The 15385-nt window shown below is 48.4% G+C and overlaps 1 protein-coding gene and 1 pseudogene across 2 annotated transcripts in view; both read right to left on the bottom strand.

Moving 5' to 3' along the window:
• Window positions 1-12653, bottom strand: part of LOC144371390 (ribosome quality control complex subunit TCF25-like) — a 31807-nt pseudogene extending 19154 nt beyond the window's left edge. The window contains exons 1-9 of the transcript XR_013431440.1: window positions 12558-12653; window positions 9267-9428; window positions 8659-8733; window positions 7835-7953; window positions 6809-6873; window positions 3958-4040; window positions 2255-2385; window positions 1646-1745; window positions 862-955 (exon numbers count right to left, since the gene is read on the bottom strand). The product of XR_013431440.1 is annotated as a ribosome quality control complex subunit TCF25-like (transcript). The remainder of the gene's footprint in view (window positions 1-861; window positions 956-1645; window positions 1746-2254; window positions 2386-3957; window positions 4041-6808; window positions 6874-7834; window positions 7954-8658; window positions 8734-9266; window positions 9429-12557) is intronic.
• LOC144371438 (uncharacterized) overlaps window positions 1-15385 on the bottom strand; it is a 395907-nt gene that overhangs the window by 71570 nt on the left and 308952 nt on the right. The gene's annotated exons all lie outside the window — the stretch shown is intronic.

Consider the following 15385-nt stretch of genomic DNA (forward strand, 5'->3'; position numbering starts at 1 on the left):
GAAAGTATTTAAAAAATTTTTGTTGTTGGGGCTGGGATTGTGGCTCAGCTGTAGAGCGCTCGGCTAGCACAGGTGGGACCCGGGTTTGATCCTCAGCACCACATTAAAAAAGGCACTGTGTTGTGTCCATCTACACCTAAAAAATAAATATTTTAAAAAAGGTTTTAAAAAAATTTTGTTGTTGTTGTAGATGGACAGAATATTTTTTATTTTATTTATTTTTATGTGGTGCTGCTGAAGATCAAACCAGTGCTTCTCATGTGCTAGGCAAGAGCTCTGCCACTGAGCTACAGCCTCAGCTCCCTGAAAACCAAGCTTTTTGAAATCATTATCTTGCTTTTGGTTTGCTACTTGTTTGTTATTCAAGGGAAATGAGCTAAAAACGGTTATAATTATGATCTTAATTTACCTTCAAATTTCAATGGCGCTACTGTTGGGTACATAAAGCTATGTGACTTTAGTCATCCTGTAGACTTATTTTTAGAACTGAGAGTTTACTAGAAAAAGAAACCAGTGGAGAAAGTCTAGACAGAGTGCCCAGTGCAGCCACGTTGCTGCACTGAGACAGGGCATGGTGGCCATAAGGTGGGGGCCATGCCACAGCCAAGCAGCGCTGCCCAGAGCAGCAAGAATACACACAGGACAGCAGAAAGACTGCTGCGGTCATGCAGCCTTGCCTCGGGGCTGATGCCAGAGGTGGTCAGCACAGAAATGTCATAAAGCAGAGCATAGACCCAGGTCTGCTCTGTCAGGCTGAATCTGACTTAAGCATCACTGATTTAAGAATCAAGACACAGGCCTGTGAGGCCTGCAAAAGTATCCCGGCCACAGGGAGGGCTGCCCTCAGGAGAGGCGGCTCACCTGTTCTCGGGTCTGCGGTAGTCCAGCCGGCATATCCCACTGGTGAGACTGAACAGGGGGTGGAAGGCACACTCCATGCTGTACAGCGCTCGCTCTGTGGGCAGCAACACAGAGGCAGGAGTCAGCCACAGTAGGCGCCTGCAACTCCCAAGACCCCAAACAAGCGAAGCACTGGAAAGAAGGGGTCACAGAATTGGGACCCTGCAATGGGACCTCCTAGGTTTCCCTGGTGCCATGGCATTAATTGCAGCCACAGAACATGTGAGCCTGAATGAGAAACGCCCTCGACACCATGGGGTGCAACTGCCACATGTCCTGTTCATGCCCAGTCCCCAGGTGATACAAACACGGCCCAGATGCCCACAGCAGCATGCGTGCACACACGGAAGAGCAACCAGAACCACCACTGATGACGGATACGCCAACCACGTCTGTCCAAAGGGGGAGTACTATCCAGCCAAGAGCACACGCAAACCTGGGTCACACCACACATGGGGCACACAACCATGGGCAGAGACCATGCACAGTGCTTCCACTGAATGGCTCCCCACACAGGTAGGGCCACGGAGAGTCTGACCAGAAGTCAGGGGTTCTGGGGCCTGGGGGAAGATAGAAAATGGCAGGCTGTTTTCCTGGAATGGACTGCAGTGATGGCTGCCCAGTTCTGGGACACACTAAACCAGGCATGACACACCTTCCACAAAGTGCTACATGACAACGTCCCGCCACCTGCATCTGCTCTAGTGGCGAGAACAGGCAGGCTGCACTGCCTACTGGGTCTCACCTATGAGGTCTCGTGCCATCTCCTGATCCTCTTGAAAGCGGTAGGCATCACTGAGCTGCAGGAGTGAGTCCACATGTTAGGGGCTTGTCTGGAGCAGAATCTACCAGAAAAGAAGGGCAGCTCTGGAGGAAGGTCACAGGCAGGGACCCAAAGGACACCCCTGCAGTCCACCAGGACCTGTGCACACCAGGAGAGATGATCACCAGGTGACAGACGAAATTCCCTTTGGACTCCAGGTGTGCACTGCTATTACCCAGCCAAGGCCTGGACCTGGCTCCAGGTGGGAACTGGGGAAACTGCCTGCCCAGTGGGGCTGTATTCGCTCCCAGGTCTCAGGACAGAGGACTGAAAGCAAGCAGGTTCCTGCCCCCCCTACATGGGGGACATGGGGCCAGCAGGATCTACATGCTCCCCCTACCTCCCCAGTGAGGCCCAAGACAGAGGCAGCACCTGGGAAGGACCATAGTGCCACTACACGCAGCTCCCAGCAGGAGAGCACCTGAGTGCCAAGTCTTCACAGTGCCCCTCGGGTCCGGAGGCCCCACTGCCAAGGGAGCAGCTGCCCGGGCACTCGCCCTCCACCCACTGGCAGCTGTGGGGCCCACATACCACAAGGTTGTTTGGCTCCATGGACTCCACGGCCACCAGGAACTTGTGCTGTGCCTGCTGGTACTCCTCACTGTGTTCAAACACAAAGAAGGAACGCCCTTTTTTCGATTCCAACAGCCACATAGACAGACCTGGCAGGTGAGAGTGCACAGAGAGGGTGTGCTGGATGCCAGGACATGGCGCCTCTACAGAGCACAGTAGCCCCAATGGTCTCCCTTGTGCTGTTCTCAGAAAGGACTCTGTGATACCAACCCACTCGATCTGAGGGGTCTCACAGGTCACCCAGGCCTGGGGCTGGGCTGCCTCTGGGCCAGAGGCTGACGTCCAGGGACTCTCTCAGAACACCTGGGCCTGCTTCCCACTGCTTCCTTGGGCTGTCCCGGGAGCTGGCCTCCGTTTGCTTTCCACAAAGACTCACTTCTGTATAGAATTCAGATGAGCTCTGGGAAAGGATGGAGCCGAAGTGGCCCAGGACAACAAACCTCAGGGATGGGAGCATGGAGGTCCATCTGGGTGCCCGATCACGTCTGGTTGGGACCAGCAGCCAGGGTGGCTGTGAGGGGCTGGGGCAGGAGGCGAGCAGTGGGCACAGGGCCAGGTCAGAGGCCTTGGCCATGTGTAACCCCTGACCAAATATGGTTCTGCTCCTTTTGTGTGACTGTGTGGAGGGACCATTTCCTCTGGTTAACCTGAAAAACTCAGTCTGCTAAGACAACCGCTAAATGGCCAATGGTTCTCATGGGCTTCCCCTGAGCTACTCCATCCTGAGAGCCCGGCCCAAGGTCCAAGTCCTGCAGATTGAGACAATGAGCCCCTATCTCTACCATGTTCGGGTTCCTTTGCTAGAAGGGCAAGAGACCTGGTGGAAAGAGAAGATACATGAGAGGCATCAGGGTTGATCCTACAAGTACAGGTCCCGAACTCCCAGGCGATCCTCACTGGAAGTCCAAGGGGATTCTTCTAGAATCCCCAACCCCACAGGCACAGCAGGTGAGGTGCGTTGGTTAACACCCTCCACACATGTCCTCTACACACCCATGACATCTTCTACAGTATGTGCCCCATCAACCTGCAGAGGGATGTCTGGATGCTTCTCTATGCTGTGTAGCCGATGCCCAGAGAGGGCATTCACTTCCTACCCTGCACCTTCTGCATGGCTGTTTTCTTTAAACATAAAACTATCATACATTATTGATTTTTTAAAATATTTTTAGTTGTAGATGGACACAATACCTTTATATTGCTTATTTAGTTTTATGTGGTGTTAGGAATCGAACCCAAGGCCTCATACATGCTAGGCAAGCGCTCTACCACTGAGCTACAACCCCAGCCCCCAAATTATCATAATGTGAAAACAAACTCAAGGGCTGAGGATACAGCTCAGCAGCAGAGCCCAGCCTGGCATGTGTGGCTTGGAGGGCTCGGGCTCAGTGCCAGCACACACACACACACACACAAAAAAAAAACACTTAAAAATGCAAGCGTCTGTTTAGCTGCTTCCTGTAGCATGGCACCCAGAGGACGAGGCAGACGGCAAGGAAGTTGAGAGCTTCTGCACAGGTCAGGCCAGCTGGGGACATACAGGCTGCTGCACCCTCAGGAACACCATACCTCACACGCAGCTGCACATGGTGCTGCAAGGCCCACCCAGAAGGCACTGAGGCCAGTGTGCCAGCCCCCTGCTGCAGGAGTGACAGACTCACCTGGCTTGCTGTACCGCGGCCAGGTGCTCTTGGGGGTCGTCAGCCACGTGCACTTGGGTTACACATGCTGCCTCTGTCGCGGCCTGGGGAGGAGGAGACAGGCACAGCTTTACCTCCACGGGCCAGGGGCCAGGCTGGCCCCCCAATCCCTCCAGCTCTCCCTGGAGGCAGAGCAGTGGGCAGGGGGGCACACAGGGAGGGAGAGCAAAGCACTGCTGCATGAAGAGGGGACCCCAGCTGCGACCTGTGCAAGCAGCTACCATCAGGTCCAGGGGAACAGGGAGGCCAATAGTCCAGCACAAAGGCAAGAGGGACAAAAAGGAAACAAAAGTGAAACCCTAGAACATGGTGCAGAGCAGGAGCTCAGGGCCACTGAAATTCCCTGAGCAAACGAGCTGCTTCCTGTGGGACAGGCTGCACAGGAGGAATGCCTGGCTGTGGCCAGAGGAAATTAGGGAAGTGGACCTCTGACCCAGACCCCAGTAATATGACTCCAATCTTTGAAAAGGAAAACATGGAAACAATGAGGAAAACTGAGGAGGAAATTGGCATATTTCTGCAAGGAAGAAGACCGAGAGCAGAGTGTTGAGGGTCCTCAGGCACCCAGCTCCCTGCGACTCTTGTGGAGCGACAAGTTGAGGGTCCCAGGCCCCCTTTGGGCAAGAGTTCTTAGCTGCTGTTAGGGGGTCTGGCTCCCTTGCCAGGTGGCATCTTAGCCAGGCCTGGAAGGGCTGCACCCTGAGCTGAGTGATGGGATGTGGATGTGTGTAGACCAATCTCTAGGCTTTTCAACAGTGCCCTATTTCACTAAAACAAAACAAGGAATAAGGAGCTGGACTACCCGGAACAGGACAAAACAGCATCTTTCTTTTCTCAAAAAGAGACATTAAAACTGTATGAGAAGAACAAATACACAAAAAGAAAAGCATGGCCAGAGGCTGAGAGGCACAAAATGGCACAACTCTGCACATGCAGCAAGCAGTGGAAAGGAAACCACCGGTGCCTGGAAGTCTACAGCATCCTGGGCACCGCCAGGTCTGTCTGAGGTGAGCTTCCAGCCAGAAGTCTAGGGGAGGAGGCAGCCCTGACGGATGCTGGAGGGAGGGTCAGGAGGAGCGACACAGGGGGTGTGGAGACAGCACAGACAGGGGGAAGGGAGCAGACCCCATCTGTCTCAGGAGGAAGTCAGATTCCCCCCAAAGATCAGTGCACAGCTATATGGAAACCCTGAATGGTCACCAGGAGGGAGGAACAGAAATGAGCTAAGGTTTGGTCTCTGAACAACAGGACAAGGGTGGGGGACCAAGAAGGAGGGAACCACAGCTTTTCACTGGACATACTTCAGTAGGACTTAAATTTTTGAAGAAACAAACAACAAAAAAGTGTGCTACTATAAAGGTAGTAAGTGAGCTGACCTGGTTACAGACCTGTGGTCCTGGCTGCCTGGGAGGCTGAGGGGGAGGCCCATGCAGACTCATGAGTGTGCGACCAGCCTGGGAAGCACGAAGGGCCTCACCTCAAAAATAGATACATAAAACTGAAATATGTGCAGGGGGCAGCTTAGAGGTGTGTGGCTCGGAGGTGTGTGGCTGTGGGTTCACTCCCTAGCACCACAAAAACTAAAAAAGAATGTAATTATTAACTAATGACTGATAATAACTATAATTTACAAAAATAAGATGATGCAAAAATGTAACACAGGGGCAGGCAGACAGAGCTGGGCTGAGCGGCAGAACTCAGCCTGAGCAGCGCAGGTAGTGGCTCATGTAAGTGCTTTTCACAAATAACCCAAAACACACAGAAGTCAGAAACCCATGAGTCCTCAAACACTTAAAAACAAAAATACAAGGCAAAAACTGTAAAACACAAGGAAAGTGGGGACAAACGAAGTCTAAAAATAATCCTTGGTCCACTCATGACCCAACAGACACCAGTCAGACAAGGGCGCCACGTGCACACCTCACACAGTTTCAAGGCACTGTGTTGTCGAGGATGTAGCTGAGGACAACCGAGTGCAGGTGGGCCTCGGTGGCACCGTTCCTGGGAGGGCAGCTGGGCAAGGCGCAGGTACTCGAGGAAACCCACAGTGGGCCACTTCTTGGAGGGCTGCATGGATGCAGGGGGCCTGCAGCCAAGGTGTGGACACGCCTATCCTTGGCCTAACAAAGAACCCTGTGCATCAGGCACACAGGACACCTGGGACTCCGACATGCCAAAGCCAGCACAGCTTCCTCGAGAGGCGTGCAGAAAGGCCTGGGGACATGGCCACAGGTGATCAGAATAAGAGGGGAACATTTCTACACTGCTTTGGAGCTTTAACAAAAAGCATTCAGCTCTATAATCAGAAAACACATACTTAAAAAGACACAAGCTTCCGGATGTTTCGGTACGGAGATGGAGAGTGGAATTCCCACCTCCTAAAGAAAGTCCCAGGATGGGCCCTGACTTCCCCTGGAAAAGCCAAGGGACACTCCACTGCCTACTCACCATCAGCTGACACTGCAGAGGCTGACTAGCCAGGAACGAGTTAGGTGACATAAAACTGATCTCAGAACCCAAACTTTTTGTCATTTTTCCTGCTGGTGGAGAAACAAAATGGATCTGGCTAAAATTTCAGGATTCAAAGTTTAACAGCTTGTAGGACCTTTTTAAAGATATGGGGTGCACAGTTGAGAAGGTGTGAAACAGCCTGGCCTCCTGGCGTCTCAGCAACCTGCCCAGGCCCTGGAAGGGCTCCATCTGTCCAGTGTGGCTTTCAGTACTCTCCCCCAGGGTTTTCAATGGCTCCCCCACCCATAAGAAATGAAAGCAGGTAAAAACAGCTTGAGAATGCAGCTGCTGTGGGCCTTACCTTTGCTCCCCCAGGACCGCTCGAGCACCAAAATACCGTTTCAGTTCTGTGTCGGATTCAAGTGTCTAGAATGTGGGAAATGTGAGGAAGAAAAAATTAAGTCAGGCTTTCCTACAATGACCCGAAATTACAGAAAGCTAAGTAAGAGTGCAGCCAAAGAACAATGATTTTGGGCTTGAAAGGTGATTTCTAGGCCTGCTTTCTTTAAATCTGTCACCTGTAATAGGACCTGACCACTACTGGCCCCTTGGGGCACTCAAGGGATGCAGTGGGTCACTGCTAGGAGAGAACCTGGGGTAGGTCTCCCCTGTGGGTCCAGTGTTCATCTGCCATGCTTCGTACAGGGAACATGCACCCTGACGCGGAGTAGAGGGCCTCAATGATACAGGCAGCTTGCTTGTCAAAGCTGGCAAAGATCAGGTTTCATTAAGCACCCACCAGACCAAGAGATGGGTGATCATCCAAGGGTGACACTACACTGGTACAGCTCAAAACGCCTCATGAGACATACAAAGGCAAGCTGTTTGGAAGTCCTGAGCTGGGCATGATGGTGCCAGACCCGTGTCTACTCAGAGGCCAAGGAAGGAGGACTCCTTGTTAGAGGCTGATCTCAGCTACTTAGCAAGCCCTAAACAAGCTAACAATACCCAGTCTCAAAATCAAAAATAAAAAGGAGCCAGGTGCAGTGATGCTCAGGTATAATCCTAGCATCCAGGAAGGTTGAAAATTTGAGGACCGCCTCAGCAAATTAGTGAGGCCCTAAGCAACTTGGTGAGATCCTGCCTCAAAAAAATAAAAAGGGCTGGGGATATGGCTCAATGGTAAAGCACCCCTGGATTCAATTCTCAGTACCAAAAAAAAGTCCTTTGAAACACAGATGTCTTTTCCTTACTTCTTTCTCCTTTTTTTTTCCTACTTCCTAAATGTTTAATAATGAACTCTTAACACTTCCAAATAAATAAAGACAGCAAACTGTCCTCTTTCTAAATCACTCCTCCCCATCAAAATCAGAGGCCGAGGCCATACCTGTGCTCCACATACAGGACATGCTTCCTGGAGCTCAGTGGTGGGGGACCCGGGCGGCTGAGCTCACTGCCATCCTCAATCCTCTCCAAGATGCGGTCGATATCCTCCATCCCACTTTCCTAAAAGCCCAGAAGGAACTGTTAATCGCCACACTGGCTTCACTCCAAATGCTCTGACAACCAATAACAAGGAGTTACTTTGAAAAGTTATTTGGTATGTACTTTCTAAAAGATGATCTAACTCAGAAGGAGGAGATGTATTATAGGAGGAAGCTCAGAACCATCACTAATCCAGAAGGCCCTCGGAACCATCGTGCCAGAGAGCCACACTTCATGTGTCACAGGTGAGCTCACATCCTCAGTTGAATGGAACTGGGACCTGTGACTCCAACTGAACAGCAACAAAGCTACCACCTCTCTTCAGGACGAACAATGAGACAAGGAGGATCAAGGCAAGAACAGAAACATTCTGACTGAGGGGGATCTGGTCTGTGGGCTTCCACACCCAGCACCCCTCGTGCACTGGCGGGATGAAGGCTGGGTGAACAGCAACAGGGAGCAGGCCTGGGAAGGGACTCTCCCTGCAGAGGGCAGCTGGGACACGGAGACTAGGAGTAGGCCATGACAACCAAGGAACAAAGGGGCAAATCACAAGCAAAACTGTAAGTGACTCTTCTTTGTCCTTGACCTCTTAGATAGTTATACTCCTGACAGGAAAAAATGAAGACATCAAATAAAATGGTCTTCTCCCAGCACCACCGTGAGGGACATGGCCCATGGGGCACGGAGGGATTGGGCAGGGGCCAGTCAAGTCTGATCGCATACCGAGGCTTCTCCTGCACTGTTTTTCTTATTTTTCTGCTTCTTTTTCTTCTTCCGGAGTTTTCCACTTGCATTAGACTAATAAAAATAAGATATTCTAATCAATGGAGAGAGAAGCAAAATCTTAAAAACTGAGAACCAAAGCAGCAAGCCAGCACCACTTGGAGCACCTGCGGCCCCTCACATTCTTCTGCAGCAGGACCCTGCCCGTACCCTCTGCTGTCAGTGTGGCCTCTCTCTCCCACCCTACCCTGCTGCAGAGCTGGTCCAGGCTGCCTGGGGCACCCACCTGCTCCTGATTGGGCCAGCTCCTCTGGGCAGTGAGAAGCTCCTCAGGGACGCTTCACCAGAAGTGGCTGCTCCCAGAAGGCACAGAGCTGCCTGGAGCACATTGGGCAGCAGGCAGGGCAGGGACCTGCGTGCAGTACCCCTGGGGCCGCCACTGATCTCAAGGACTTTAGCACAAACTTCATCAGGGTTCCCACGGAATCAGCCAAAGCAAATTCAGAAAATTATACCTCCAAGAAAAACCCGACACAGGTGGCACGTGGCAGGATGCCACAGCCCTTCCCTGACATGCCAGCCTCCTTGTTACCACGGGGTCCCCATACCTGCTCCGGGGGTGCAGCCTTGGCCACATTTCCTTCCCACTTGGTCTCTGGGTTTCCATGCTGAATCCTTCCTTTGTTCCCTGACACTGCAGCATCTGTTAACACACAATCAGACTTCTCTCCGTTCACCACCAGGTCGTCCTCAAGATCCTCGATATTTATCTGGAGAAACAAGCCCAGGGCATTTCTGCACAGGGGTCACAGTGTACGTGGCGAAGTAGAGCTGAGCCAGATGTGAAGGCGACTTGCCATGCCTGTCACCCCAGAGACTTTATTTGGGAGGCTGAGTCAGGAGGAAGGCAAATTTGAGGCCAGCCTGAGCAACCTCAGTGACAAAGTGAAAAATAGAGGGCTGGGGGTATAGTTTAGTGGTACATCACCCCTGAGTTCAATTCCAATACTTCAAACTAAAAAAACAAGGGGCGTATTATAAGGATTATAATTTTCTCTTTTTTTTGAGAGAGAGAGAGAGAGAATTATTTTTTAATATTTATTTTTTTTTAGTTCTCGGCAGACACAACATCTTTGTTGGTGTGTGATGCTGAGGATCGAACCCGGGCCGCACGCATGCCAGGCAAGTGCGCTACCACTTGAGCCACATCCCCAGCCCTATAATTTTCTAATATTGTTCTTGTTCATGTTAAAATAATTTTGTCCTCAAGTCTGATGAGGCAATTCTCCTTTCCCAGTCTCTAGAGTTACTGGGGTTACAGGCATGACCACTATGCCCAGCAGGGAGTTTTGTTCTTGATGAAATCAACATCAAATTACTAATTGTTGTCACCACTCTGGAAAACAGCATGGAGATTCCTCAGAAAATCTGGAGTGATACCACCATTTTACACAGTTATCCCACTCCTCAGTTTATACCCATAGGACTAAGTTCTATAATGATACAGCCACATCAATGGTGATAGCAACTCAATTCACAATAGCTAAACTATGGAACTAACCTTGGTGCCCTTCAACAGATGAAAGGACAAAGAAAATGTGATTGGTATATATATATATGTATATATATATATATATATATATATATATATATATACACACACACACATATATATATATACACACACACACATGTATGTGTATATATATATACACACACAATGAAATATAAATGTATATATTTTTATGTATGTATATAAATATATATACTCATATACACATATGTGTGTGTGTGTGTGTATATATATACACACACACACAATGAAATATTAATCAGCTTTAAAAAAGAATAAAATTATGGCATTGCTGATAACTGGACAGAGCTGGAGAATATGATGCTAAGCAAAATAAGCCAATCTCGAAAAACCAAAGCGGAATATTTTCTCTGATATGTGAATGCTAATTCACAGCAAGTGGGAGTGGGGTGGCTAGGAATACTAGAAGCGCTCTGGATTAGATAGAGGAAGTAAAAGGAAGGGAGGGGGGATGGAGGTAGGAAGAACAGTAAAATGAATCGGACATTATAACCCTATGTGCACATATGACTACATGAACGGTGAAACTCTACATCATGTACAACCAGAAAACAAGAAGTTATACTCCGTTTATGTATGATGTGTCAAAATACATTCTTTTTTTAAAAAAAATTTACTTTTTAGTTTTTAGATGGACACAATATTTCATTTTTTTGTGGTGCTGATGGAAACCAGTGCCTCATGCATGCTAGGTAAGTGCTCTACCACTGAGCCACAGCCCCAGCCCCTGTCAAAATGCATTCTACTGTCATGTGTAACTAATTAGAATAAATTTTTTAAAAAATTATTTATATATGACAGTGAAATGCATTACAATTCTTATTACACATACAGAGCACAATTTTTCGTATCTCTGGTTATATAAAAAGTATATTCATACCAATTCATGTTTTCATATGTGTACTTTGGATAATAATGTCCATAACATTCCACCATCATTTCTAACCCCATGCCCCCTCCCCTCCTTTCCCTTCCCACCCCACTGCCCTATCTAGAGTTTGTCTATTCTTCTCACGCTCTCCTTCCCTACTTATGAATCAGCCTCTTTATATCAGAGAAAACATTCAACATTTGCTTTTGGGGATTGGCTAACTTCACTCAGCATTATTTTCTCTAACTCTATCCATTTACCTGCAATGTCATGATTTTATTCTCTTTTATTGCTGAGTAACATTCCATTGTGTATATATGCCACATTTTTTTAATCCATTCATCTGTTGAAGGACATCTAGGTGGTTCCACAGTTTAGCTATTGTGAATTGTGCTGCTATAAACATTGAGTGGCCGCATTCCTGTATTATGCTGTTTAAGTCCTCTAGGTATAGAACGAGGAGAGGGATAGCTGCGTCAAATGGTGGTTCCATTCCCAATTTCCTAAGAAATCTCCATACTGCTTTCCTTATTGGCTACACCAATTTGCAGTCCTACCAGCAGTGTATGAGTGTTCCCTTTTCCCCATATCCTCACCAACACTTGTTGTTTGTATTCATAATAGATGCCATTCTCACTGGAGTGAGATGAAATCTTAGAGTAGTTTTGATTTGCATTTCTCTAGTTGCTAGTGATGATGAACACTTTTTCATATATTTTTTGACTGACTATATATCATCTTCTGAGAAGTTCAGGACAAACAATTAAAAAAGAAATAAAATGACTATCACAGGTGTGGTGGTACATGCCTATAATCCTAGTGGCTGAGACTGATCGTAGGTTCAAAGCCAGCCTCAGCAACTTATCAAAGCTGTAAGCATCCTAGTGAGAACTTGTCTCAAAAGAAAAAAAAATTGGGGCTGCAGTTGTGGCTCAGTGGTGGAGCGTTCACCTAACATGCGTGAGACACTGAGTTCAATCCTCAGCACCATATAAAAATAAAATAATAAAATAAATATATTGTGCCCACTTATAACTAAAAAAAATTATTAAAAAAAATAAAAAATTTAAAAAGTGTTGGTGATGTGGCTTAGTAGTTAAGCACCCTTGGGTTCAATTCCAAGTACCAAAGGAAAAAAAAAATCAAATGACTATCAAAAATAAAGATGAGAGTGTTGGCAAGTTTAAAACCACCACAGCATTTCAAGTCTTTATTCCAGCCTAACAGCAGCAGCCTGAACACTGAAATTTATTTTTAAATTTTTTTTTATTTAATAGCACAATTGAAACGTATTTCAATTACCATCAGGGAACAGCAACTATACTGTACACGAAAACAAGACAGACATACACACATAATTCTTTGAAAGGGACTGAGGGAAAATTTTTCAATGTAATAAAGTAAACTCATGATTTTTAGGTATCTGGTTTCCACCAGCATGTCAAAGTAGCCACTGGTCCCAAATACTATGATGTCCTGCTGCATAACATCATTTCTCAATGGCTGCACTGCACTGTCACTCCTTAGCATTTGTGCGTGCACAGGGGGGTGGGGGAATGTTTCCAGTCCCCTCTATGGAATGTGTCGTGTTTGCACAGAGCCTGTGCACACCTGTGTGTTCTGCCTCTCCTCTGCATCACCACATACCTAACCTAACTCAAATCCTGTCTCAGTAGTCTGCACACTGTGCAGTTCAGGGAGCAATGACAATAAACACAAGCAGCACAGCTGTGAGTTTGAGACATATTTCGACCTGTGGTTGGTGGGAGCTGCAGGTATGGAGGGCCAACTGCATCAGGTTACATGCCCCCTGTAAGCAAGCCCGCCCACCACAGCACTTAGGTCAGTTATGAGGTCAAGTCAATGCATTCACGTTCCGGCTGTGCAGTCATGAAGCAGCTCCATGTCATGCATACCTCTGCTTCCTCATACAGAACACTAACAAATGCTGTGTGTACAGGCACATATGCATGGTGCTGGGGATCAAACCAGGGCCTGTGCATGTGAAAACACTCCTATTATTTCCACCTATGAGTTATAAGGGCAAAAACCCATAGAACACTTGAATTGACTGAATAGAACCTCTTTGGAAATCCATAGGCAGCAGAGAGATGAGCAGCCACATGTCTGCCCAGGTGTCTGTGCTCCATGCTCACAGAGCAGCCTGGGAATCCACCACAGGTAGCAAAATGTGAAGAGATGGTTCACAAAAGAAGACAAACAGGGGCTGGGGTTGTGACTCAGCGGTAAAGCGATCACCTAGCACATGCGAGGCCCTGGGTTCGATCCTCAGCACCACATAAAAATAAAATAAAGATATTGTGTCCATCTACAACTAAAAAATATTAATAAAAAGAAGACAAAAAAATGGACAATAGGCACATGGAAAGACACCCAACAACATCTTTATTGAAATGTAAATCAAAAGCCAGTGAGGAGCACTGTCCCTGCTGAGGGCTGGGGGCATAGGCTGCCAACACCAATTCCCTGGAGGCTGGAGCACCTTCAGCCTCGCACAGCCCATAGGCAGGTGGGATAAAACGCTGGAGGAGAAAGGTAGCAGAATACAACAATTACTAATTGGGCATTATGTAAAATTGTGGATGTGTAACCGACGTGATTCTGCAATCTGCATTTGGGGTAAAATTGGGAGTACATAACCCACTTCAATCTAATGTATGAAATATGATATGTCAAGAGCTTTGTAATGTTGTGAACAACCAATTAAAAAAAAAAACGCTGGAGGAGCACTCAGCACCTGCTGGTCCAGGTATACGCATCCACTCCCGATGCAGCAGTTCTCCCTGTAGATGCCCCATCAGCCAAAATGAAACCCAAACCCACAAAACACCTGTCCTTAGAGCTCAGCAACTCCAGGCAGAGCAGCCCCCAACCAGAACTGAGTCAGACCCCTGAAACACCACGGATGAACACCCTGCAATACACTGCTACTCAGCAAGGAGGAGCTGACCGTGAAAACCCACAGCCTGCATGAAACTCAAAAGCACAGGCTAAGCAAGCAAGGACAGAAGGAAAGAGCACATTCTGGAAGACTCTGCTGGTGGGAAATGCAGACACAGGCAGGACTCACACACACGCAGGGAAAGGGGGCACAGGCTGCAGGGTGGCAAGCTCTCAGAATGTGGTGTGGCACTCATGCTGTGCATGCCTCTGGTCAAGACTCACTACATACCCCTGGGGTGCATCTGACTGCACTTCATCTGACTTAACTTCAGTAAGCTGTCTTTAGGACCCCCTGACTGAGACAGTAAAGGTGATTTCTAACCAAAGCCAAAGGAATACCCATGAGCCATGCATGACACCAAGGTCCACACTCTAGGCGGCAGGTGGGGACCAGGCCTATAGGTGTCTGCGTCCATTTCCCCGGGAGGTTTTTCTTCTAGAAAAGCTCTCTTGCTTCCTCCATTTCAACATCACATCATTTCTGTGCTTGCTGAGTGCCCACTGAGGGCCCAGCATGTCTTCACTACAGTCCCACAAGGCCAAGGAAAGCATCCCCAAAGCTTTCATCAGGTATCTAATCAATGCTCCTACATCCAGAAGAGGTGGATCCCACATTGGAATGGAAGTCACTGACTCTACAGCCCAGGAGCCTGCACCCTGAGGAAGACATGCCTTCGGTCTTCCAGGAGGAGCTCTGTGCATGCCTGCTGGGTGGTGGGGACACACAGCTAGCAACAAAATTCTTTCAGGAAGCAGACACTTCAGCCCCAGGAAGCAACCCATGCAAAACACAAAGAACAAACAAGTAATGTATACAGTATGTTCGCAGGTAACTGCCAGGAGATGGAAAAGGGCCAGAATAGATGGAATGGGACTGTAGGGCAACTGTGACCATAATCAGACTGTATGGCAATGTGATGGGGAAGAGACTCTGCCTCTGAGGGAGGAAAGATCCAGCCATGTGTTGGTACTTGAACGTGGGGAACTGTAGGCATAGAGGGCAGCAAAGGAAGGGCAGTGTGGCTGAGCAGAGCAGGCTAGAAAAGCGAGTGAGAAGAGCTGTCTAGGCAGCCTGGACAAGTGGAGACTGGGAAGAATGGGTCATGACCCTGTGCACTTAGAGCCACGCAGGACTTTTCAATGGTTTGCACAAATGTCAAGAGACCAGGGACATCTTCCAGGTGGCTGATCTTGGCATGTGGTTTTCAACAGAGACAGGGAAGCCTGAGGAGCAGGTAAGCCCTAGTCTGTAAGGTCAGGTGCATTTGGACACATGGATACAGATATAGAGCTCATGC

This window comes from Ictidomys tridecemlineatus, chromosome 16 (genome assembly GCF_052094955.1).
Source record: "Ictidomys tridecemlineatus isolate mIctTri1 chromosome 16, mIctTri1.hap1, whole genome shotgun sequence".
NCBI lineage: Eukaryota > Metazoa > Chordata > Mammalia > Rodentia > Sciuridae > Ictidomys > Ictidomys tridecemlineatus.